Genomic DNA, 25,797 nt, shown 5'->3' with positions numbered 1-25,797 from the left:
CTCTGTCAGTCTCTCTGGCTCTTTCTCTCTGTGTCTCTCCATCTCTGTTTCTGTCTGTCTCTTTCTCTCGGTGTGTGTCTCTTCATCTCTGTTTCTGTCTGTCTATCTCTTTCTCTCTGTGTCTCTGTGTCTTTCTCTTTCTTTCTCTCTGTGTCTCTGTGTCTCTGTCTGTCTCTGTGTCTCTTTCTCTCTGTGTCTCTCCATCGCTGTTTCTGTCTGTCTCTGTGTCTCTGTGTCTTTCTGTCTCTGTGTCTCTCCATCTCTGTTTCTGTCTGTCTCTCTGTCTCTGTGTGTGTCTCTCCATCTCTGTTTCTGTCTATCTCTTTCTGTGTCTCTGTGTCTTTCTGTTCCTTTCTCTCTGTGTGTCTCTGTCTCTGTCAGTCTCTCTGGCTCTTTCTCTCTGTGTGACTCTGTCTCTGTCAGTCTCTCTGGCTCTTTCTCTCTGTGTCTCTCCATCTCTGTTTCTGTCTGTCTCTGTGTCTCTTTCTCTCTGTGTCTCTGTGTCTTTCTGTCTCTGTGTCTCTGTGTCTCTCCATCTCTGTTTCTGTCTTTCTCTCTGTCTCTGTGTGTGTCTCTCCATCTCTGTTTCTGTCTGTCTATCTCTTTCTCTCTGTGTCTCTGTGTCTTTCTGTTTCTTTCTCTCTGTGTGTCTCTGTCTCTGTCAGTCTCTCTGGCTCTTTCTCTCTGTGTCTCTCTGTCTTTCTGTCTCTTTCTCTCTGTGTCTCTCCGTCTCTGTTTCTGTCTGTCTATCTCTTTCTCTCTGTGTCTCTGTGTCTCTGTCTGTCTCTGTGTCTCTTTCTCTCTGTGTGTGTCTCTTCATCTCTGTTTCTGTCTGTCTATCTCTTTCTCTCTGTGTCTCTGTGTCTTTCTCTTTCTTTCTCTCTGTGTCTCTCTGTCTCTGTCTGTCTCTGTGTCTCTTTCTCTCTGTGTCTCTCCATCTCTGATTCTGTCTGTCTCTGTGTCTCTTTCTCTCTGTGTCTCTGTGTCTTTCTGTCTCTGTGTCTCTCCATCTCTGTTTCTGTCTGTCTCTCTGTCTCTGTGTGTCTCTCCATCTCTGTTTCTGTCTGTCTATCTCTTTCTCTCTGCGTCTCTGTGTCTTTCTGTCTCTGTGTCTCTCCATCTCTGTTTCTGTCTGTCTCTTTCTCTCTGTGTCTCTCCATCTCTGTTTCTGTCTGTCTATCTCTTTCTCTCTGTGTCTCTGTGTCTTTCTGTCTCTTTCTCTCTGTGTCTCTCCATCTCTGTTTCTGTCTGTCTTTCTCTTTCTCTCTGTGTCTCTCCATCTCTGTTTCTGTCTGTCTCTTTCTCTCTGTGTGTGTTTCTTCATCTCTGTTTCTGTCTGTCTATCTCATTCTCTCTGTGTCTCTGTGTCTTTCTGTTTCTTTCTCTCTGTGTCTCTCTGTCTCTGTCAGTCTCTCTGGCTCTTTCTCTCTGTGTCTCTCCATCTCTGTTTCTATCTGTCTATGTGTCTCTTTCTCTCTGTGTCTCTGTGTCTTTCTGTCTCTTTCTCTCTGTGTCTCTCCATCTCTGTTTCTGTCTGTCTCTCTGTCTCTTTCTCTGTGTGTGTCTCTCCATCTCTGTTTCTGTCTGTCTATCTCTTTCTCTCTGTGTCTTTCTGTTTCTTTCTCTCTGCGTCTCTCTGTCTCTGTTTGTCTCTACGGTCTCTCCATCTCTGTTTCTGTCTGTGTCTCTTTCTCTCTGTGTCTCTGTGTCTTTCTGTCTCTGTGTGTGTCTCTCCATCTCTGTTTCTGTCTGTCTATCTCTTTCTCTCTGTGTCTCTGTGTCTTTCTGTTTCTTTCTGTGTCTCTCTGTCTCTGTCTGTCTCTCTGTCTCTTTCTCTCTGTGTCTCTCTATCTCTGTTTCTGTCTGTCCCTGTGTCTCTTTCTCTCTGTGTCTCTGTGTCTTTCTGTTTCTTTCTCTCTGTGTCTCTCCATCTCTGTTTCTGTCTGTCTCTCTGTCTCTTTCTCTCTGTCTGTCTATTTCTTTCTCTCTGTGTCTCTCTGTCTCTTTATGTCTTTCTGTCACTTTCTCTCTGTGTCTCTCCATCTCTGTTTCTGTCTGTCTCTTTCTCTCTGTGTCTCTGTGTCTTTCTGTTACATTCTCTCTGTGTCTCTCTGTCTCTGTTTGTCGGTCTCTCTGGCTCTTTCTCTCTGTGTCTCTGTGTCTGTCTTTCTCTTTCTCTCTGTGTCTCTCCATCTCTGTTTCTGTCTGTCTCTCTGTCTCTTTCTCTCTGCCTCCATCTGCCCTCTGAGTCTGTGAGCTCACTTTCTGGAGGTGGGCAGCACACTTCATCACGAGTTTTCTGGGATGGCTGTTGCTCATTGGAGTTCCAGAGTCTTTCCAAGTTATTTGTATACAACCACAGCTTTCTGAGCAGGCTTCTGCCTCTGTTGATGGAGTTTCCTTGCCTGAGAATTTCTTAGACCAGTGAAATCACAGGCTCTGTTTCCTTCCCCATCTTTTTCTTTCTGACATTTTGCCAGGGCAGAACTTCTTTCCTTTATTTGTGTCATATATCTTTTGGACAATCTGGTGAACCTTCTGGATTGCTCACGATCATTTTTTTAAATACACAAAATACATAAGACTATGAAGAAAATAAATTATATTGAAATACTGTTTCAAAACATGTTAAAAAAACAAGTTTGTGAGCTTTGGTTGGGTACCCCAAGGCTAGGGTGAAAAGCTTTCGAGACAAGTTTATCTAGACTGCTTACATACCTCTTTTGACAGGGGACTCATTATCTAAAAAGTGGCTCATTCCATTTTTTGGACAGTACCCATTATTAGAAAGCTCTTCCTTATAGAATGCTTGTGTGAGGTGGCAGCATGGTATACTGAAAAGGACTTTGAACTTGAACACAGGAGAGACCTGGCTTCCAATCCTGTTTCCAGTATTGTCTACCTGTGTGGCTACCAATGAATGAAAGTGACCAAGGACTCTTTGCATAAGCTCTCTCAACCTCAGTATTTTCATCCATAAAATCGGCTAACAGTGCTTGCCTCACAAGGCTGTAATGAGGACTAAATTAGATTATAAAAAGGTCTTTGTAAACCTTAGAAGTGCTACATAAACATCAGTTATTATTATTATTGTCATTGTTAATTATTATTGTCATTGTTATTATTATTGTCATTATATGTTCAAATCTAAACGATCTAATCTACCCTGCTAAACACACAGGAAGTACATACTTGCTGAGAATCCCTCAACTTGTTAAGAGTTAAACACCCATGCAGTTCTGGACTATTTGAATAATAGATCATTAGCCAGATTCAGAGTTAGAGAACTAACCCTGCCAGATTCCTCCATCAGCAGAAAGACTGGTAGCCCTATAATTAATAGAAGGGAAGATGATTCTGAAAGACAGCACGGTCTACTGAACAGACAGCTAGCCTCCAAGTCAAGAAGACCTGAGTTCAAATTCGATTTCTGACATATGCAGGCTGTGTGACCCTGCAAGTCATTTAACTTCTCAGTGGTCCAGGTAGCTCTCTAAGACTATGAATTCCTGAGAAGATGCTCCACTGTAGTAGTGAAGTTCCTTTCTAGAAGCTTCCTATATTGAAAAGATGACAAGTCTGATTGAAAACAAAAGAACTGATAAAATTCCTCCCAACCCACTCCCCTCCACTCCCACTTGGGATTCCAGAGAAGAGAAGAAATGCTTAAAATTAAAATGCAACCCAGATGTAGGTTTTCGAACTTGAAGAGAATGGTCATCTAGTCCTTCCTCATTTTACAGATAAAGCAACTGAGGCTAAGAGAGTTTAAGTGAGTTACCCAATGTCACAATAAGTAATTAATGCCAGAGCCCAGATTCAGATCCAAGTTCTTTGATTTCAAATCTAGTGTTCTTTTGTGTGGCCCTCGTGAGGAAATGGAGAAAACATTTTTGTCAAATTACCCTTCTTTGTGACCTGGTGACAGTCATGCTAATTATACTCAATTTACTCAAAGTTTCCTGTCAGTCTTGAAACTAACTGAAATAGTTCATTCTGGTAACAACCCCTCCCTGCCAAGGGCTCTGTTTCTCAGTTATCCCCATTGACTGTCTGGTTCACCTTGAGCCCAAACTGTCTAGGATGACTGCCAGAGAACAGTGTTTTGTTAAAGATGGTCATTGTTTGGGGAATGGCAGGTGACACCTTTCTGGGAATTCATTCCCATTTGTTTTTGTGGGTTTTGTTTATTTGTTTTGTGAGGCAATAGGGGTTAAGTGACTTGCCCAGGGTCACACAGCTAGTAAGTGTCAAGTGTCTGAGGCCGGATTTGAACTCAGGTCCTCCTGACTCCAGGGCCAGTGCTCTATCCACTGTGCCACCTAGCTGCCCCATTCCCATTTGTTCTTACAATCTGGTCTACTTGCCATTTTTTGAACATGACATTCCCTCTCTCATCTCCCTGCTTTTTCATTGGTTGTCTCCCATGCCTGGAATGCTCTGGCCCCCTCACTTCTTGGTATCTGTCTTTCTTCAAGATTCAGCTCCTTCTACAGCAAGCCTTTCCCGGCTAATGCCTCCTCTTTCAAACTACTTTCCATTTGCTCTGTATATATTTGGTTATTTACATTTATCTCCCTTATTAGAATGCATGTTTCTCAAGGGCAGGGAGTTTTTGTTATCTTTCCTTGTGTCCCCCAAGCTTAGCTCAGTGGTTGGCACATAGTAAGTGCTTGTTGTCTGTTTATTAATTTATTGACTGATAACTCGATGACCTTGTGACTGTCCATATCAAGGAAAAAGTAACAGGGAGATGAATGCAAAGCAAAACTTTTGCCACTCTCATGGAGAATGTCTAGCACAAATCAGAACTCAGATGTCCAGAATTCAAACCCAAGTTACATTCTAGAGGGTGGTGACACCCTCTACATGTTCCAGTTGGCAGATGATATTGTGCTGCTGATTGCATCAGACCCCAAAACATTGCAGAGCCTTCCAAACAAGATCATAATAATTCAAAAGATTCAGCCTAACCATCTACACAGGAAAAACCAGTTAGATGAAGAATGTCTTTTGTCCAGACTATAACATACAATTGAATCATAGAAATGGTCCCTATCTTGAACAGACACTCTGTTTTTTTTTTGTTTTTTTTTTGGCGGGGCTATGGGGGTTAAGTGACTTGCCCAGGGTCACACAGCTAGTAAGTGTCAAGTGTCTGAGGCCGGATTTGAACTCAGGTCCTCCTGAATCCAGGGCTGGTGCTTTATCCACTGTGCCACCTAGCTACCCCTTGAACAGACACTCCGAATGGACAATAAGCTAAGTACTCAATGGGCAGAAAATAGTCTAGTTTTTCTTTAGATATTACATGCTCCTCTTCACAAAATCACAGAATTTCAAGAGTTGGAAGAGGCCTCAGTCCAATGAAGAGAATTCCCACTAGAACACCCCCCCCAAAAAAAAGGAGCTACCAATTCTTTTTTTTTTTTTTTTTTTTTGCGGGGCAATGGGGGTTAAGTGACTTGCCCAGGGTCACACAGCTAGTAAGTATCAAGTGTCTGAGGCCGGATTTGAACTCAGGTACTCCTGAATCCAGGGCCAGTGCTTTATCCACTGCACCACCTAGCTGCCCCCGCTACCAATTCTTTACTTGGAGACCTTCAGTGAGAGGGAACCCACTACCTCTTGAGATAATGAATTCTATTTTAGGATGGTTCTAGGAAGGGTTTTTCCCCCAGGCTTTCACTCAAGCCTGGCATCTTTTTTTCATGCTACTGCATATGGGATGTGACTATAGATTAGTTAAAAGAATCCTGAGTGCATTGTGACTCTCAGTACCCATGTAAGGGGTGGAGAGCTTCCTAGGAGAGACACATATGGGGTTTGAAACAGAATCCAGAGAAGAGAGAGATAAAGGCTTCAAAAGCTACAGACATATACAGGACTCTACCTTTTCATTCTGGAAACTCCATTTGGTTGTGGATTTTCCCCCTTTTTCAGGGGGAATAGATTTTTTTTGAAGCACAGATAATTTCATTTATTTCCTGGGCATAGCCTGGAATTATTTCTTTTATACTTTTAATGGTGTGGTTTTTTTTTTCATTTTTGGAGGTAGAAAGTGCTTATTCAAACTAGCTTGGCTTCATTCCTGCTGAATGCTAATATATAAATATTGTTAGGTGATTGCTGAATTTTCTGGTGTGCTCTAACTCTTTCTTCTTTTTTTTTTCTTTTCTTTTTTTTTAGTGAGGCAATTGGGGTTAAGTGACTTGCCCAGGGTCACACAGCTAGTAAGTGTTAAGTGTCTGAGGCCGGATTTGAACTCAGGTACTCCTGACTCCAGGGCCAGTGCTCTATCCACTGCGCCATCTAGCTGTCCCGTGCTCTATCTCTGAGCAAGTTTAGAATGCTACTATATGCACATGCCATTGTTATAAGTGGACAGCTAGATGGCACAGTGGATAGAGCACTGGTCCTGGAGTCAGGAGTACCTGAGTTCAAATCCGGCCTCAGACACTTAACACTTACTAGCTGTGTGACCCTGGGCAAGTCACTTAACCCCAATTGCCTCACTAAAAAAAAAGAAAAGAAAAAAAAAAGAAGAAAGAGTTAGAGCACACCAGAAAATTCAGCAATCACCTAACAATATTTATATATTAGCAAGATTGCAGCCCATCTGCAGAGAAAGAACTGATAGTATCTGAAAACAGATGGAAACACATTTAAAATTTTTTTTTCTTTTCCTCTTTGACAATTCCTTAATCTGAAATTTTGGGGTTTTTTGGCTGTTTTCTCTCACAACTAGCTAATATGGGGATTTTTTTCATGACTACTCATGTATAACTTATTTTGAATTGCTTGAGTTCTTGAGAGGGGGGAAGAGAAACTGGAACACAAAGTTTTTGTTTTGTTTTTAGTGAGGCAATTGGGGTTAAGTGACTTGCCCAGGGTCACACAGCTAGTAAGTGTTAAGTGTCTGAGGCCGGATTTGAACTCAGGTACTCCTGACTCCAGGGCCAGTGCTCTATCCACTGCGACACCTAGCTGCCCCTGGAACACAAAGTTTTAAAAAAATTGATGTTAAAATTATGTTTTTACATATATTTTGGAAAATAAAATTCTATTCAAAAAAAGTAAAAAAAAATAAGTTGATACATCACAAGGTCATTGGTACTGTTTTCACAGTGTGCATTCATGTTTATTGCTATTGTTTAAGTATTGTTTAAGCTCAGCCTGTCAACATTGTTGCTATAATATTGGAAATGGATTGTTTTTACTAATATTTGTATATTGATGTGAGCAAACATGGAAGGGAAGAGAATAAGCATTTATTAAGTGCCTACTATGTGCACTGTTAAGCACTTTACAAATATCTCATCTGGTCCACACAACTCCCATCTTACAGTTGAAGAAACTAAGAAAAATAGAGGTTAAATGGCTTGCCCAGGATCACACAGCTAGGAAGATCAAATTTGAACTCGGGCTTCCTCACTCCAGCTCCAGTGCTCTGTGCCTTATTGTGCCCCCAACTGCCTCTAAAAAGATGGCAATTGAGACAATGGAGTTGAGAAATTTGCTCTTGAAAAGCATAGAGATCTCCTAATGTTCAGAGTAGACTCAGATCTTAAGAATTAGGACATTCTAAGAGTATTGAGCAGCAAAATGCATAAAAGATCACCAAGGCAGGCGAGACAACCCAGGAAGGTCTTCTTTTCCTACCTGAGACTTATGACCATTGTGCATGCCAATTGACAATGCCAATTGGCAAAGACAATTGACAATGATAATTGACAATGACAATTGGCAATGTTGATTGACAATGATGATTGATAATGACAATTGGCAATGGCAATCACAAATGGAAAATTCCCCCTGGGAGCTTCATACTAGTCTTCCCTCTGAGGAAGAACAGCTGAAAGGGGCAGGGATCTTCTAGTCAAAGGAGGTATTCTTACAGAGAGGGTGAATTTCACAGTTAAATCCAGAAATATTTCTTCATCTGTGAGGAAGGCAGTGGCCATAGATCTTGTGGTAGACTGATTCTCCATAGGTCTCAAGTTGGCATTTTCTTTGGACAGAAGGCCTGTATCCAGGGGTATTGTGGGAAATAGTTGACAACAAGTTCTCTGGAATAAAATGTATACATGACATACATACTTTTAAGTTTAATCTTCATTATTAACATTTTTCCATCTCCTTATTAAGTCTAGACAAGCAATAAAACAAATTAATCAAGCCCTGATTTCTGAGATATAAAATCTCACACTGAAAATTTAAGTCTTCTCTCTGGCCCATAGGATCTAGCTCCAGAACACTCCTGCCTGTACCCCAGGAGAACAACATTGGAAGGCTTGGGATGGATTGGCACCAGTGGGGCTAAGACACTGGAAGGCCCCTGAGCCAGACAAAGTGATGAGACTGACAGTGTCTAAGGGGGGCAGCCTCAGTGGCAGTGAATAAGCTCCTTGGCACACAGACAGATGGTACCTGCCTCGAATGTACCCAAACAGTAGCTGAGATGTGTAAGGGGGCACAGAGCAGGAGAAGCCTATGCAGCAGGAAGGAGAAAAAGCTGTCGAGTTCTTCCTGAGGATAGAGCAATGCTTACAGTGACTGATGCAGAGAGGCCCCATAGACCCCAGGAACTCAGTTGAAATAGCACTGTGGAGACTGAGCCAGCACTTAGATCATGACTCTTGTACACCAGACAGGATGGAAACAAGGGCTACCAGTGAACATCACAGGAGTGTGGTGCTTGGCACAGTGCCTGGCATATAGTAGGTGCTTCATAAATGTTTATTGACTGTCTGGCTCTAGCTTTGCAATCTCTGAACTAGATCTTGAGGTATTTGATTTTAGGAATTCTCCAGTACCAAAAGAAGAGAAAGATAGAGAGAGGCTGAAACTTGGTCAATAGGCATTTATTAATCATCTACTGTGTGTCAGTCACTGTGCTAAGTGCTGGGGATATGAAGAAAGGTAAATGGCAATCTCTCTCAGGGATATTATAGTCTAATAGGGGAGACAGCGTGCAAACAATTAGGTGCAAATAAAGATCAATTGGAGATAATCTTAGAGGAAAGACACTAGAATTAAGGGTGGGGTTGGGAAAGTCTTCCTAGTCATAACATAACTGGCCAGGAAAGCCAGGAGGCAGAGATGAGGAGTGAGAACATTCCAGGCACAGGAGACCGGAAGTGAAAATGCCCTGAGCCAAGAGATGAAGTAGCTTGTTTGTGGAACAGCCAGGAGGCCACTGTCACTGGGTGGAAGAGAACATGCTGGAGATTGAGGCATGAGAAAACTATAAAGGTAGGAAGGGGTGGGTGATGAAGGGCTTTGAAAAGCAAACAGGGGCAGCTAGATGGCGCAGTGGATAGAGCACCGGTCCTGGATTCAGGAGGACCTGAGTTCAAATCCGGCCTCAGACACTTAACACTTACTAGCTGTGTGACCCTGGGCAAGTCACTTAACCCCAATTGCCCCGCAAAAAAAAAAGAAAAAAGAAAAGCAAACAGAGGGTTTTGTATTTGATTCTGGGGGGTGATAGGGAACCACTGGAGTTTATTGAGTGGGGTGGGGGTGGGGATGGGGGCACCACATGGCCAGATCGGTGCTTTAGGAAGATGAATTTCACAGCTGGGTGGAGGATGGATTGGTGTGGGGAAACACTCGAGGCAGGCTATGGCTATGGTCCAGGTATGAGGTGATGAGGGCCTGTACCAGAGTGGTATCAATGTCAGAGGAGGGAAGGGGACATATAGAAGAGATGTTGAGAGGACAGGATCAACAGGCCCTGACAACAGACTGGATATGGAGGGTGAGAGAAAGTGAAATTCTAAGATGATACATAGGTTATGTGTAATTTAAAATTCTAAATGTGGATTCTAATGTGTTCCCCCAGTTTGGGGGAAACTGACTAAAAATCACTGATAAAACGAGTTTAGGTTTTTAAGGGTTTATTGGAAAATAGAAAGAAAAAGATTGAGAACAGAATTCTAACAGCCTGGCATTCCTATCTTTCCTCAAATTTCCTGTGAAGTCCTCTGCCACCACCACCATCAAGTCAGGAAGCCAAAAGGCCCAGCGCTCTCTGCGCAGGCTCCCTTTCCTCCTTCCTGTCTCCTCCCAGACCATAGGAGGCTCCTCAAGTTGATTGGCTGGTAGCCTTGATAGACAGCACCCATGAGCAAACGTCATTTCCTGACGCCAAGGAAAAGCCACAATGCCTCTGAGGCATTTTCCTCATGGTGGAGCTTTCCCACAGCAAGTCTCCAGTAGGTGGCATCATTCCAATCATTACAGTTACAAGCCTATGACTGGGAAGATGGGGGTGCCCTTAAGAGTAATAGGGGGAGGGGGCAGCTAGGTGGCACAGTGGATAAAGCACCTGCCCTGGATTCAGGAGGACCTGAGTTCAAATCTGGCCTCAGACACTTGACATTTACTAGCTGTGTGACCCTGGGCAAGTCACTTAACCTTCATTGCCCCACTTTTTTTTTAAAGAGTAATAGGAAATAGGGGCAAGAAGCTCTGAGAGGAATACATATGATGCCCAAATTCATAGTCAGAAACTCCAGCAAAATGGGGGCAGCTAGGTCGCACTGCAGTGGATAAAGCACTGGCCCTGGATTCGGGAGGACCCGAGTTCAAATCTGGCCTCAGATACTTGAAATTTACTAGCTGTACAACCCTGGGCAAGTCACTTAACCCTCATTGTCCTGCAAAAAAAGAGAGAGTAATAGGAATGTTAGGAAGTAGGGAGGATTGTGGGGAAAAGATAATGTTCTGGACATGTTGAGTTTTAGTTGTCTGTGGAACATCTACTCAGATTTCTAAGAGATAGTTGGATATGTAGGTCTGGAGGTTAAGAGAGAGGTTAGGGCTAGATAAGTAGATCTGAGATCATGAGTATAGAGATGATCATTGAAATCATGGGAACTAATGAGATCGCCAAGTGAAACAGCAAAGAGGGAGAAGAGGACTCAGGACAGAGCCCTTGGGGACACTTGCCTTTAGTGGGCATGACCTGTGAACAGGCTAGTTCTTACTTCATGAGTGGAATGTAGGATGTGCTTAAGATACAAGTCACAAAATCCAGCTCATTGGTTCCTGACCATTCATTCAGAGGAAGATATAGGAGGACTCCATGATGGAGAAACTCAGAAACCATTTTAGTCCTTGTGCATCACTGATAGTGGTAGTGCCTAAGATTGCAAATGCATCTAGATGAATGAACCGAAGTTATCTGGACGAGTATTAAAGCCATCCATGGCTTTAATTACACTCTACATTGCCAGTTAGGCAGTCAGTAACTTTAAGCCCTGGACTTGCATGGTGGATACTACCAGCTTCCTATGTCTGAGGAAGACAAAGGAAGGACTGCTTTCATTTGCCCCACTCTATTTTGCCAGTTTGAGCAAATGCCCCAAGCTATCTTGGGGGGGGCACTAGTCACTTTTAAAGGCCCACTGGAAAAAGGGATTGGGAACATGAACTGATGGAAACTCATTTATGCAAAGACTGAGAAAGAGAGACTGTTTATCAGTTATACAAAGACTTTTTTGACCTAGATAGAGGCATGTTTCCAGTGAAGGAGACTACTATTACAGGGCAGGAGAAATGAACCTAGATGTAACACTTTTCTTGCCTAGAAATGCAGTAGTCTCCTAGGATACAGTTTCAACCCATGGAGCACAAACACTGATAGCTAATCTGCCTCTGCTACCAGTCCAGATATGGACAAGCAAGTCTATAATGATCCCATTGTTGTTCAGTCTTTCAGCTGTGTCCGACTCTTCGTGACTACATGGACCAGGCCCTTCGATTCTCCATTATCTCCCAAAGTCTATCCAAATTCAAGTTCATTGTTTCCATGATCTATCTCATTTTCTGCCACCCCCTTTTCCTTTTGCCTTCAATCTTTTCCAACCTCAAGGTCTTTTCCAATGAGTCCCATATTCTCATTTTGTGGTCAAAGTATTTAAACATCAGTATTTGTCTGAATTAATTTCTTTAAGTATTGACTGGCTTGACTTCCTTGCTGTCCAAGGGACTCTCAAAAGTCTTCTCTATCACCAAAAAACAAAAACAAAAACAAAAAACAAAAACAAAAAACAAAAACAAAAGGGGCAGCTAGGTGGTGCAGTGGATAGAGCACCGGCCCTGGAGTCAGGAGGACCTGAGTTCAAATCCGGCCTCAGACCCTTGACACTTACTAGCTGTGTGACCTTGGGCAAGTCACTTAACCCCAATTGCCTCACCAAAAAAAAAAGTCCTCTCTAGCACCACAATTCAAAAGTGTTGACTTTGTGGTGCTCAGCTTTCCTTATAGTCCAACTCATACTGCCATACATTGCTACTGGAAAAACCATGGCTTTGACTCTATGGACCTTTGCCAGAGGGAAATGTCTCTGCTTTTTAGAGACCTGTCTAGATTTGCCGAAGCTATCCTTCCAAGAAGCAAGCATCTTTTAATTTCATGGCTGCAGTCACTGTCTACAGTGATCTTTGAGCCCAAGAATATAACATCTGATACTGCTTCCACTTTTTCGCTCTGCTTGCCAGGAAGTGATGGAACCAATTGCCAAGATCTTAGTGTTTTGTTTTTTTAATGTTAAGCTTCAAGTCAGCTTTTACACTCTCTTCTTTCACCCTCATCAAGAGGCTTCTTAATTCCTCTTCACTCTATGCCATCAGAGGGGTATTGTTTACATGTTTAAGATTGTCGATATTTTCCCCAGCAATCTTAATTACATCTTTTCATTCATCCAGCCTGGCATTTCTCATGCCATACTCTGCACACAAGTTAAATAAATAAGGTGACAATTTTCAGCTTTGTTGTACTCCTTTTCCAAACTTAAATCAATTAGTTGGTACATGTTCAGTTCTAAACTGTTGATCCTACTTACTCAGATATAGGAGCTGGGAAACCAATCAGTGTGACAAGGGAACTGGCTCTATTGGACCATTCACGAGATTGATTCACAATGTTTCAGGTGAATAGGAAATAATATTTGCATATTTTTAAGGATCCAGTCTCAGATTTCCCCAGGAATAATCTCTTAACTGCTCTTGCTTCCATCTTTGGTACGTGGCTTTTAACATCTAAATTGGCTTGTGAGTTCCTTTTGTGTCCATATTAGTCCCCCACCTCAATTCTGTTTTCCTCCTCATTTAACTTATTTCCCTTTGTGTTTTCAGAAGACAAAAGACCAAGAATGTGGCTAGTCAGGTAGGCCAGATAATGACCTTTCCCCCTGGAAAAGGGTGGGTGGAAGGGAATCTTAGTCTTGCTTCTTTCCTCCTTCACTTAGCTACATGCAAGAGTAGAAGGGACTTTGGAGTTGAGAAATGGGGGACTTCAAACCCTGTAGTTTGGGACAGTTGTTGAAAAAGTAACTACTACTTGAGTCATGACTAGGTGTAGCCTTCAGAGATGAAAATCAGCTGTTTTATGGAAAATTCACCATGAGGTGGAGTGAGATTATAACACAGAGACTCGAGCTCCTGGATTAAAGAAAAGATCAAGCCTGATGGCCCTAGCTAATGGGGAGAGCCTTCCTCTATGTCATGATAGGCTGGGTACCCGGGGTGAAGAATCTCTTCTTGGAGAGGGAAGGCCTTTTGATTGAAAATCTGGAAAGAAATGGACTGGCCACTTCTTTTTTTGGGGGAAGGGATGCAATGAGGGTTAAGTGATTTGCCCAGGGTCACACAACTAGTGTCAAGTGTCTGAGACCAGATTTGAACTCAGATCTTCTTGAATCCAGAGACAGTGCTTTATCTACTGCAGTGCCACTTAGCTGCCCCTGGCCACTTCTTAAAGAAAAGAACCCGAGGATTGTTTCCACCTATTCAGAGTTCCTTCTGGTCTTATGGCTGAGGGCAGGGCTAATGATTGTCTTTAAAATTTATTTTAAAAAATAAAGAACATGACAAACTACTTTGCTCAAGAGGAATAGGTAGCACTTTAGTCAAGGATTTCAGCTGAAACCAGGAGCTAGCAGCAGAGAGCTGCTCCATAGCCATGTCTCCAGTGAGACCCCACCTGGCAGAATCCAATGGAGATAATGCCTCCAGAAAAAATTATGTATCTAGAAAAGCAGCACCTGGTAGAGACTAGTGCCCATTAGAACAGTGTCTTTTCATTTTGTTTGCTAGTTCTTGTCTCATGGAGTCATTGTTTCTTGTTTGGCCCATTCTAATTTTCAGGGAGTAATTCTTAGATAAGACTTGCCACCTTCAATTCTAACCTATACATTCTCTCTTCCATTCTTTCCACCATAGCAGACATTTCATTGAACATCACACTGAGGTATCTCCTGTTTTATTTTATTAATTTTGTTTTGTTTTGTTTTGGTTTTTTTGGCAGGCCAATAAGGGTTAAGTGACTTGCTCAGGGTCACACATCTAGTAAGTGCCAAGTGTCTGAAGCCAGATTTGAACTCAGGTCCTCCTGAATCCAGGGCCAATGCTTTATCCACTGCACCACCTACCTGTCCCCTCCTGTTTTATTTTTCCTAGGTACTCTTGTAATTCTTGTGTCTTGTTTTCTCTAAGTCTCTTTTTGGATTTGTTGTAGAGGTACCTTCTTCCAGGTTTATCTCTTGAGCTTCTCTGTCTGTAGTATTTTTTCATTGTATCTGGTGTTTTCTTCTGTTTACTCATATCTATAGGCTGAGTTTTTGTCTTTGTTTTTCCTTCAGACTCTACTCTCTTAAGTACTCTTGGATGTTGTGGATAGGCCTGCTTGGTCCCGGTGGTGGTAGCTAAGATTAGGTTATGCTTTCTGAAGGAATCCCTGATTTTTTGGTCTCTAACTCCTCCTTGCATGGTCCCAGACCTGGAGTTGGCACTGTCTTGGATAGTGACCCAGATAGACTCCAGATATATTTTGTTGATCGTACTGTTAACATGCTCCAGTGAGGCTCCACGTTATGTTGTGGCATCACAAGAGATATTAGTGACTCTGAAGCACATTAACCACATGTTTTCCCTGTTTATCCCTTTACATATGTGCAAGGAGTATCATGTATTCCCCCTTTGTGTACCACTCCATGTATTGCCTCCACATGCCTACTTTTTTTCATTAATGGTGAATATATATGTGGGAGGGACAGCTAGGTGATGTAGTGGATAGAGTGCCAGATCTGAAGGCAGGAAGACTCATCTTCCTGAATTCAAATCTGGCCTCAGTCATTTATTAGTTATGTGATTCTGGGCAAGTCACTTAATCTTCTTTGCTTCAGTTTCCTCTTCTGTAAAATGAGCTGGAGAAGGAAATGCCTACCTTGGCTAAGAAAACTCCAAATGACATCATGAAGAATTAGACACAACTGAACAACAATGGCATATATATGGGAAACTGTCCCAGGTTTATGGGCAAAATGATTTATTGCTACTTTTCTTACTATATTTCATCAAGTGCCTTTGTTTTGAACTAATTCTTTTCTCTGACCATCAAAGGTTAACATACTGAATGCAGCCATGCTGGTATGGGGCAGGAAGGTACAGGACTAAAGCAGAGAAATGGTAATGAGCAGTAGAGATACTCAGGGTAACTGCTTGTGACATTGTACAGAAATGAGAAGTGCTACACTATAAGGCTACGTCATTTTCATGCATATGAGGACTCAAGAGTCAATTGGGTAGTTTAGACCAGATGAAAGAAGTCCCTACTTACCCTCCAGAAGGAGGAAGCAAAGGCCTTTGACTTTGTGCTAAGGTTCCAGAAACTTCTGTAGAACACCATAAGCTGGGGTGTGGCCCCTATGGAATGCACACACCATGCTAGGGTGGTGCAAGTTCTCAGGGGACCATGTATGATGCCTGGTTATTAATGCAGCTAGAGCTGTGTGAGCCATAAGGTATAGAATTCCCTTCCCCAACAAGCTCTGCTCTTCTTCCTCCTCCACCCCAACCACTCAGATCCAACAAATAGGACAAGAGTGTTCAAACAGGAAGAGCCTGCTGAAAATGGTGCCTAGGATTTCAGAACATCTTTCTAGGTATGGACCACTCAGGTCAAATGAGAGGCCTGCTCTGGATCAATACGCCTGAGATGGGTCTGCTGAGAAATGGTACTGGAGGCAGAGTTCCAGACCAGAGGTCAAGGGATAAAAGGACAGTATTATCTGTTCTTACAAATGGAGTCTAGATCATCACATACATTCTGGGAGCATTCGAGGGAAAAATCAGACATTGTTTGTTCAAAAGCAGAGTTCTAACCAATTGCCATTAGGAAGTAACAAAAGGATTAGAGAAGGAGAGGAAGGGCTCTGCTCTGACTTCTAAAGAGCCTCAGCCTTGCTTTCCCTTCCTGGATCCTTTCCAATTGGACTCCTAGAACCTCACATAACAGTGACTGTGAAGATTCAGGATGTCCAATGTCCTGCTGTATAGGTTTTCCAGATTTAAAGTGATGGATTTATTCTAGTCACTCTGTGGGAGACATTTGCAAAAGACATGTCTATGGTGGGGATTCGTGAGCTGGTTTTTTAAAAGGAATTTCTTTTTATTTTTTGCAGGGTGATGAGGGTTAAGTGACTTGCCCAGGGTCACACAGCTAGTAAGTGTCAATTATCTAAGGCCGGATTTGAACTCAGGACCTCCTGAATCCAGGGCTGGTACTTTATCTACTGTGCCACCTAGCTGCCTCCCAGGAATTTGAATAACTATGTTTCAATAGATAGAGTTCCTTTGCAATCCTCTGTATTTTATTTTATTTTGTTTCTTTGAAAACATGATTCTGAGAAGGGTCTGTGGGCTTCACCAAACTACCCAAGGATCTATGTTCAAAAAAAGTTTAGAATACCTGCTGTACAACTTAGGGGAGATTTCACAGCATGGTCAGTTTCAAGCTAAAAGGGTTTTCAAGAGACTATTCAATCCAATCCCCTCGTTTTAGAGATGAGGAAATTGAGGCCCAAGGAGGTGGATTGATTTACTTAAGGTCATAATAGGGTTCCAGATTTAGATCAAGAAGGGACTTTAAAGTCCTTTTAATTCAATCCCCTCATTTTACAGCTGGAGAAACAAAAGTCCAGCAATTTGAACTTGCCCCCAGTCACCCAGGGAAACAAGCATCAGAGGTTGAATGTGGGCCCAGGTCTGCTGACTCTGGAGCCAGTGATTTCCTTCCCCTAAACCACAGTGCCTCTGCATGAGAGATACTATCCATATCTGGCTTATATCAATGTCTTCTGGAAGTTCCCTAAGAGAGTTGTGGGTATAAACAAAGCAATGGGCAACATGGCAGCAGTTTAGCCAGCTCTGGCTGCCATCTTTTGGGTGGCAGCCTTGGGATCCCTTCCAGCCTATTCAAAGTACTAATAAACAGAAGGAGATGCAGAAAAACAGGGTTGTATTGGAACTACCATGTTAAATTCCAATTAAACCAGCAGCAGCAACACCACCAACAATGACAACAACAATGACAATGACAAACCCATCCATAACAGAATTGCATGGCTTTGTATATAACCTCCCCTTTTTGTTTTTATTTGTCTATTGAAATGGTTGTGTTCACTCATGCTTGAAAATAATATAATTTTCCATAATGAAAAAGAAAATTAAGGGAAAAAACAAGCAAGGTTTTAAAATAATACTGCCAAGAGCATGATGGGGCTCAATTCCTGGATGCCCTGATAATTAATACCTCCTATGTTGAAACTTGCAAAAGATGGCAGCCAGGAGTATGCTGGAGCCAATTTAAACTGACTCATAAGAGTTGAGTGTTAAATTTTCAGAGTGAGCACTGGCAAATGCTACAAATCAGGGCTTCATTTATTGCTTTGTTGATTGTCTAGACTTAAGAAAGTGCTGGAGAGAAGATGGCAGAGGAAAGGCAGGGACTCATCTGAGCTCTCCCCCAAACCCCTCCAAATACCTTTAAATAATTCCTCAAAACATATTCTAGAGTGGAAGAACCCACAAAAGGACAAGAAGAAACAATTTTGCATCCCAAGAAGTTGCAGCAGGGTTAGGGTTAGGGTTAGCTCAGTCCAGCACAGCTTCCCGCCCCCCACCCCAGAAAACTATCAGTAGGCCTGGGAGCAACAGAATCAGTGGCTGCAGGGGTGGTTTCTGGACCTTTCAGCCCATGGATGGTAAGGGGATCAAACAACTGGTCAGAAGATTACAGAGTTCCCTTTGCTGGCACTGGGAGCAGGACTCTATTACATTTCCTCTACTTATATCGGGGTTGCAATACTGAGTCTCAGCTTCAGGTGAGTTGGAACACTAGCACACTAGAACTTGTAGCCACAGTGGAGCTGGGATCCTGATCACAGTTCCAGGGTGGAAAAGAGTACTTGTGTTGCTCACAGACCAGAGCACAGGCTAGGAAACTAGTAAACACACCTCTCCCTAGATCATACCACCTTGGAAGAACTGAAAACTTGCAGGTCCCCAGAATTATCTCTGAAAACAGCTGTACAAAAAACCTGAAGTTTGGGACAGTGCCCCCCACTCCAGAAACAGAGCTTCACTTTAGCATAGAGTTAAAAGTCAAGAAATAGGTTGGAAAAATGATCAAACAGCAGAAAAAGTTCCTGAGTATAAAAAGTTACTATGAGGGGCAGCTAGGTGGTGCAGTGGATATAACACCAGCCCTGGAGTCAGGAGTACCTGACTTCAAATCCAGCCTCAGACACTTAACACTTATGAGCTGTGTGACCCTGGGCAAGTCACTTAACCCCAATTGCCTCACTTAAAAAAAAGTTACTATGGCACAGGGAAGATCAACACACAAATTCAGAAGAAGAAAACAAAGTCAAAACTGCAACATCCAAAGCCACAAAGAAAAATATTAATTGATCTCAGGCCATGGAAGAGATCAAAAAGATTTTAAAATCAAGTAAGAGGTAGAGGAAAAATTGGGAAGAGAAATGAGAGTGATACAAGAAAATAATGAAGAAAGTCAACAGTGTGGTAAAGGAGGCATACAAAAAATACTGAAGAAAACAACACCTTAAAAATAAAATAGGCTAAATGGCAAAAGAGGCATAAAAATCTAAAGAAGAGGAGAATGCCTTGAAAAGCAGCATTGGCCAAATGGAAAAAGAAATACAAAAATTCACTGAAGAAAAGAACTCCTTGAAAAGTAGAATTGGCAAATAGAAAAGGAGATACAAAAGCTCCTTAAACAATTCCTTAAACATTAGAATTGGGTAAGTGGAAGCCAATGACTATCTTATGATACATCAAGAAGTGATAAAACAAAATCAGAAGAAAGAAAAAATAGAAGAAAAGGTTAAATATTTCATTGGCAAAATAACTGACCTGGAAAAAAGATCAAGTAAAGATAATTTAAGAATTATTGGACTACCTAAAAGCCATGATCAAAAAAGAGCCTAGACATCATCTTTCATGAAATTGTCAAGAAAAATTTCTCTGATATTCTGGAACCAGAGAGTAAAATAGAAATTGAAAGAACCACCAATCACTTCCTGAAAGATCGCAAAATGAAATCTCTCAGGTATATTATAGCCAAATTCCAGCACTCTCAGGTCAAGAAGAAAATATTGCAAGCAGCCAAAAAAGAAACAATTCAAATACTGTGGAGTCACAGTCAGGCTAACATAAGATTTAGCAGTTTCTATATTAAAGGATTGAAGGGCTTAGAGTATGATATTCCAGAGGGTAGAAGAACTAGGATTACAACCAAGAATCACCTGCTCAGCAAAACTTAGTATAATCCTTTAAGGGAAAAGTAAATATTTAATGACATGAGGACTTTCAAGCATTCCTGATGAAAAGACCAGAGCTGAATAGAAAATCTGACTTTCAAATACAAGACTCAAGAGAAACATAAAAAGGTAAACAGGAAACAAAAATCATAAGGGATTCAGTAAATTTAAATTGTTTACATTCCTACATAGAAAAATGATACTTGTAAATCCTAAAAATGTTCTCTTTATTAGGGCAATTAGGAGTATACATAGGCAGAGGGCACATATGTGAATCTAATATGATCAGATGATTATCTAAAAAATAAAATTACAGGGGGCAGCTAGGTGGCCCAGTGGATAAAGCACTGACCCTGTATTCAGGAGGACCTGAGTTAAAATCTGGCCTCAGACACTTGACACTTACTAGCTATGTGACCCTGGGCAAGTCACTTAACCCTCATTGCCCTGCAAAAATCCCCAAACCTCAAAACAAAAACAAATAAAATTACAGGGTGAGAAAGGAATGCACTGGGAGAAGGGGAAAGGGAGGGATAGGATGGGGTAAATTAGCAATAGACATAAAAGAGGCAAGAAAGAGCTTTTACAGTGGAGGGGAATATAAGGGAGGTTGTGGGGAGGACACGAACCTCATTCTCATCAGAATTGGCTCAAAGAAGGAATAATATATACATTAAACTGGGTATAGAAATCTATCTTACCCTACAGGAAAACTGGAGGGGAAGGGCATAAGATAAAGGGGAGCTGATAGAAGGGAGGGCAGATTGGAGGAGGTAAAAGTCAGAAGCAAAACACTTTTGAAAATGGACAGGGTGAAGGGAGAGAGTAGGATAAATGGAGGAAAAAATGAGAGGGAAATACAGAGTTAGTAATCATTACTATGAAAAAATTTACTTCAAGTTTCTCTGATAAAGACCTCATTTCTCAAATATATGGAAAACCGAGTCAAATTTATAGAAATAGAAACTGAGAAATGGTCAAATGATACAAATAGACAGTTTTCATAGTAATCAACATTATCTGTAATCATATGAAAAAATGCTCAAAAACACTATTGATTAGAGAAATGCAAATTAAAATAACTCTGAGCTACCACCCCACACGTATCAGATTGGCTACTATGACAGAAAAGAAAAATAATAAATGTTGGAGGGGATGTGGGAAAACAAACACTAATGCACTGTTGGTGAAGTTGTATACTGATTTAACCATTCTGTAGAGCAATTTGGAACTATGCCCAAAGGGCTATAAAACCATGCATATCCATTGACCTAGCAATACAATTATGAGGTCTGTATACCAGAGATAAAAACAAAAATATATACAAAAATATTTGTAGTAGCTCTTTTAGTGGTGGCAAAAAAAAAATGGAAATGGGGGAAATGTCCATCAACTGGGGAATGGCTGAACAAATTGTTGTTTATGATTGTGATGGAATACTATTGTGCTGTAAAAAGGACTAGCAAGATTCTCTCAGAAAAACCTTGAAAGACTTACATGAACTGATGCAAAATGAAATTAGTAGAACCAAAAGAACATTGTACACAATAACAACAATATTATATGATGATCAACTGTGAATGACTTGGCTATTCTTAGCAATACAATGATTCAAGACAATTTTGAAGGACTTATGATGAAAAATTCTATCTATATCCAGAGAAAGAATTGATGGAGTCTGAATGCAGATTGAATTATAGTTTTTCTTACTTTATTTTTCTTGAGTTTTTTGGTCTGTTTTTTTCACAATATGACTAACATGGAAATCTGTTTTGCATGACTGCACATGTATAACCTATATTAAACTGCTTGCATTCTCTCAGGGAGGGAGACAATCTGGATCTCAAAAATTAAAAGAAAACTGAATGTTAAAATAGTTTTACATGTAATTGGGGGAAATAAAACATTGAATTATGAAAAGAAAATAATGGAGAAATTTTTTGCGGGGCAATGAAGGTTAAGTGACTTGCCCAGGGTCACACAGCTAGTGTGTCAAGTGTCTGAGGCTGGATTTGAACTCAGGTCCTCCTGAATCCAGGGCCAGTGCTTTATCCACTGCACCATCTAGCTGCTTCCTGGAGAAAATATTAATAATGCAGATTAAACTTAAAAGTGTGTCTTTGGGGCAGCTAGGTTGCAGAGTGGATAAATCACCAGCCCTGGATTCAGGAGGACCTGAGTTCAAATCTAGCCTCAGACACTTGACACTTACTGGCTGTGTGACCCTGGGTAAGTCACTTAACCCTTATTGCCCTGCCCAAAAAAGTGTGTCGTGCAGACATTTTATTTTCGGAGAGCTGATTGTTAAACATTTACCAGCACACCCCTGAGAGTGACCAATAGTGACAAAGAGAATCCAAGTAGCACTAAGACCTCCACCACTAGAGGACGCTCAGGCAAGTTTGACTTTGGTGATTCTCCAGTGCCCGAGGAATGAAAGGATCATTTGAAGTAGAAATTCAGTGCGAGGATTGACTCATCTAATGAGTGGGATTGTAGGATCTGCCTGTGGAGCAACAACCTCTTACCTTTGGATGATCACCTTCTCTGAGATGGAGTATCTTAGAAACCATCTGAAGGCACTATTAGTCAATGGCATCATTGTAGAGTCTCAGTTGTTTGTCCTTCATTCTCAAAGGGGACCGTGATATTGGGGTGATGTCATGACTTGCAGTGAATTGGATTTAAATGAAGGAGGGCTGTACAAGGTCCCCAACCTCACTCCTCCAGAGCCCTCTGGGTCCAGTGGCAAGATATACATCAGGACAACTGGATATGACCTTGGATATTTAAGACAATTGGGGTTAAGTGACTTGCCCAGGGTCACACAGCTAATAAGTGTCTGAGGTGGGATTTGAATTTGGGTCCTCCTGACTCCAGGGCCAGTTCTCTTTCCACTGCACCACCTAGCTGCCCCCATAGTCCCTATGGAAGAAGACAGGGAAGATCCAGATTGCATACCATCACACGTTAAGCAAGAGAGCCAAAGTGGAGCATGAAGTCAGGATGCCCTAGCCTGTTTGCTAGGTGATCAGTGTAGTGAAGACTGTGTGTGCATCCCTGGAAAGTACACTGCCAAGGTCATCGAACTTATCCACAGCATTCAAAACTTCTCCATTAGCTGTAATCAATGGTTCCACATATGGATGGTGTGGTGCTGGCTGATGGAGCATCTGTGTTTTCTTGGTGTTAATTGTTAGGCCAAAATTAGCACAAGCAACAGAGAATAAATCCATGCTTTGTTGCATCTCAGCTTCAGAGGCTGCATCCAGTGAACAATCATCTGCAAACAAAAACCCATGCACCAGGGGGCAGCTAGGTGGCAAAGTGATTAAAGCACTGGCCCTGGATTCAGGATGACCTGAGTTCAAATCTGGCCTCAGACATTTGACACTTACCAGCTGTGTGACCCTGGGCAAGTCACTTAACCCTCCTTGCCCCACCAAAAAAAAAAAGAAAAGAAAAGAATCCTAGGGGCAGCTAGGTGGTGCAGTGGATAGAACACCAACCCTGGAGTCAGGAAGACCTGAGTTCAAATCTGGCTTCAGACACATGACACTTACTAGCTGTGTGACCCTGGGCAAGTCACTTAACCCTCATTGCCCCACCAAAAAAAATGTATCAGCACTCCTTCCACTTTAGTCTTGGCCTTTTCTTTTTTTTTTCTTTTTTCTTTTTTTGTAAGGCAATTGGGGTTAAGTGACTTGCCCAGGGTCACACAGCTAGTAAGTGTTAAGTGTCTGAGGCCAGATTTGAACTCAGGTACTCCTGAATCCAGGGCTGGTGCTCTATCCACTGCACCATCCAGCTGCCCCTAGTCTTGGCCTTTTCAAGTTGAAGGTAATACAGGCTCGTAGATTTTCATGGTGGAGGAATACAAGAAGACAGACTTTATCTGAACTGAAGAATCCTACCGCTTTTGAATACCTGCCCCAAAGAATTTCAGAAGCATCTGTCACATTTCAACTCTAAGAAAACATGATCTAATTAGAGGTATTGGTGTGTCTCCATGGTCTCAATTATCTTTGAAAAGCAGGAGACAAGGCTTCTGGAAGTACTAGAAAGTACTAGGTTAGCCAGAAGATACCAACTTCTGAGTAGCAGTTTTACTGAGTCTCAGAGAAATAAATGGGCCAGCTAGTGCCTAAGCAGAGAGTGAGTTCTGACCCTTTCTGACAGAAGCTCTCATGAGTTAGCTATGGTCAAAAATTAAAGACTTTTTGATGATTTGGGGAAGAATCACCCCCCAAACAATTCTAGAGAGGATACCTCTACTTAGGCCATCAATTTCACCAGAAAATTGGACTTCCATGAGGTTGGATCTTGAGGGAGGACGTTGAAACAATTTAATCACATGCTTCCCTTAAAGGATCTCTTTCAATCCACAGGTACTCTTAACTGGATTCAACCTTTATTGGTGAGCATACTCCCACCCATGTCATACTCTCTTCATCCCAGTGATTAGGAACTCCCATGTACAAACTCTATTCTCTATCCCCAATTTACCCTACCCAACTATGCTGAAGAGCTATGTGTGGTGTGGTGCAGGTAAGAAGTGTGAGCTTCTTATAAGAGACACGTGTTCTCATAAATGTACTCTGGAGACAGACTCCAGGGAAGACAGAGAAAGACGCTGGAAGCTAGGGACATGAAGGGGACTTTAGTCACACATTCTGGAAATCACATTTCATGCATATGTTTTTTTTTTCCTCAGTGAGTAGATTTTATTTTGAAGTACGGTTAATTTGTTTGTTTCTGGTTGTCTATTGGAATTGGACTTTTTTATAGTTTTCAGCAATTTTTTTAAAAAATTGAGTTGTAAAGGGTTTACCTAAACTAGTTTCGCTTTATTGCCTCCTAATGCATGAACATATTAAGTGATTGCTGAATTTGATATTCTGGGTCTCTAATTAAGTTTAGAATGCTGCTGTGTGGATAAATATTTTCCATGTAATGATACACGGAAAATTCATTGATACTGTTCTCATGATTTGTGTTTATGTCTTTTGCTGTGATATTGGATTTGTAACCCAGGGCTCAGCTTTTATTATTTGCATAAGACTTCTCTTATTGGTGGAGAGGATGATGCTGTGAGGCTGCATGCCTCGGTGAGTGGTGGAGTTTGTGTCATAGTCAGATCTTTTTCTTTCTACCTGCTTCAGGAGAAAACACATGTGATTACAGATCACCCATTAGAGAGAGAGGGAGAGACAGAGACAGACAGAGACATAGAGACACAGACACAGAGAGACAGGCAGAGAGACAGAGAGATAAAGGGACAGAGACAGAGACACACAGAGAGGGAAATAGAGACACAGAGAGACAGACAGACACAGACAGATACAGAGAGACAAACGGACAGACAGAAATGAAGGGACAGAGACAGAGACACACAGAGACACACAGAGCCAGAGAGACAGAGGCAGAGACAGAGAAGAGAGACTTTAGAAGGCAAAAATGTAGGGGAAAACTAGTCCCCTGATAGGTTTTTGACTTCCACTTTACCTTCCTGGACACTGTGGAGAATTTTTCCTTGAATAAAATAGTGAATTCTCTCTCTTGGTTGAGCTGAGCTTTCTCAATTCCAGTGGGAGAGTTCCTTCACTCTGTGTGTTGTCTAGTATAGTTTAATCTGTATAACTTCTATTATTCTTGTTTTCTATCTGCCTGGATAATGGGTTCACTTGATTTTCACTATTTGTGAAGGTTTTGTTGTTGTTGCATAAACAGCATTTTATGGGAAGGGATCGAGCCTCTGAATATAAGTTTGGAGCATCCTTACTTTTTTTTTTTGGTGAGGCAATTGGGGTTAAGTGACTTGCCCAGGGTCACACAGCTAGTTAAGTGTTAAGTGTCTGAGGCCGGATTTGAACTCAGGTACTCCTGACTCCAGGGCCCGTGCTCTTATCCACTGAGCCACCTAGCTGCCCCCATCCTTACTTTTTTAAGAAATCATGACCAGGAAAGCAGTTCCATCAGAACACTGTTCCTCTTATACTACACATTGATTGGTTGCATTAAGATTTGTATACTGGGGCAGCTAGGTGGCGCAGTGGATAAAGCACTGGCCCTGGATTCAGGAGTACCTGAGTTCAAATCCGGCCTCAGACACTTGACACTTACTAGCTGTGTGACCCTGGGTAAGTCACTTAACCCCCATTTC

This window comes from Dromiciops gliroides, chromosome X (genome assembly GCF_019393635.1).
Source record: "Dromiciops gliroides isolate mDroGli1 chromosome X, mDroGli1.pri, whole genome shotgun sequence".
NCBI lineage: Eukaryota > Metazoa > Chordata > Mammalia > Microbiotheria > Microbiotheriidae > Dromiciops > Dromiciops gliroides.
The sequence above is the reverse complement of the archived record's forward strand: the minus strand, read 5'-3'. Positions refer to the sequence as shown.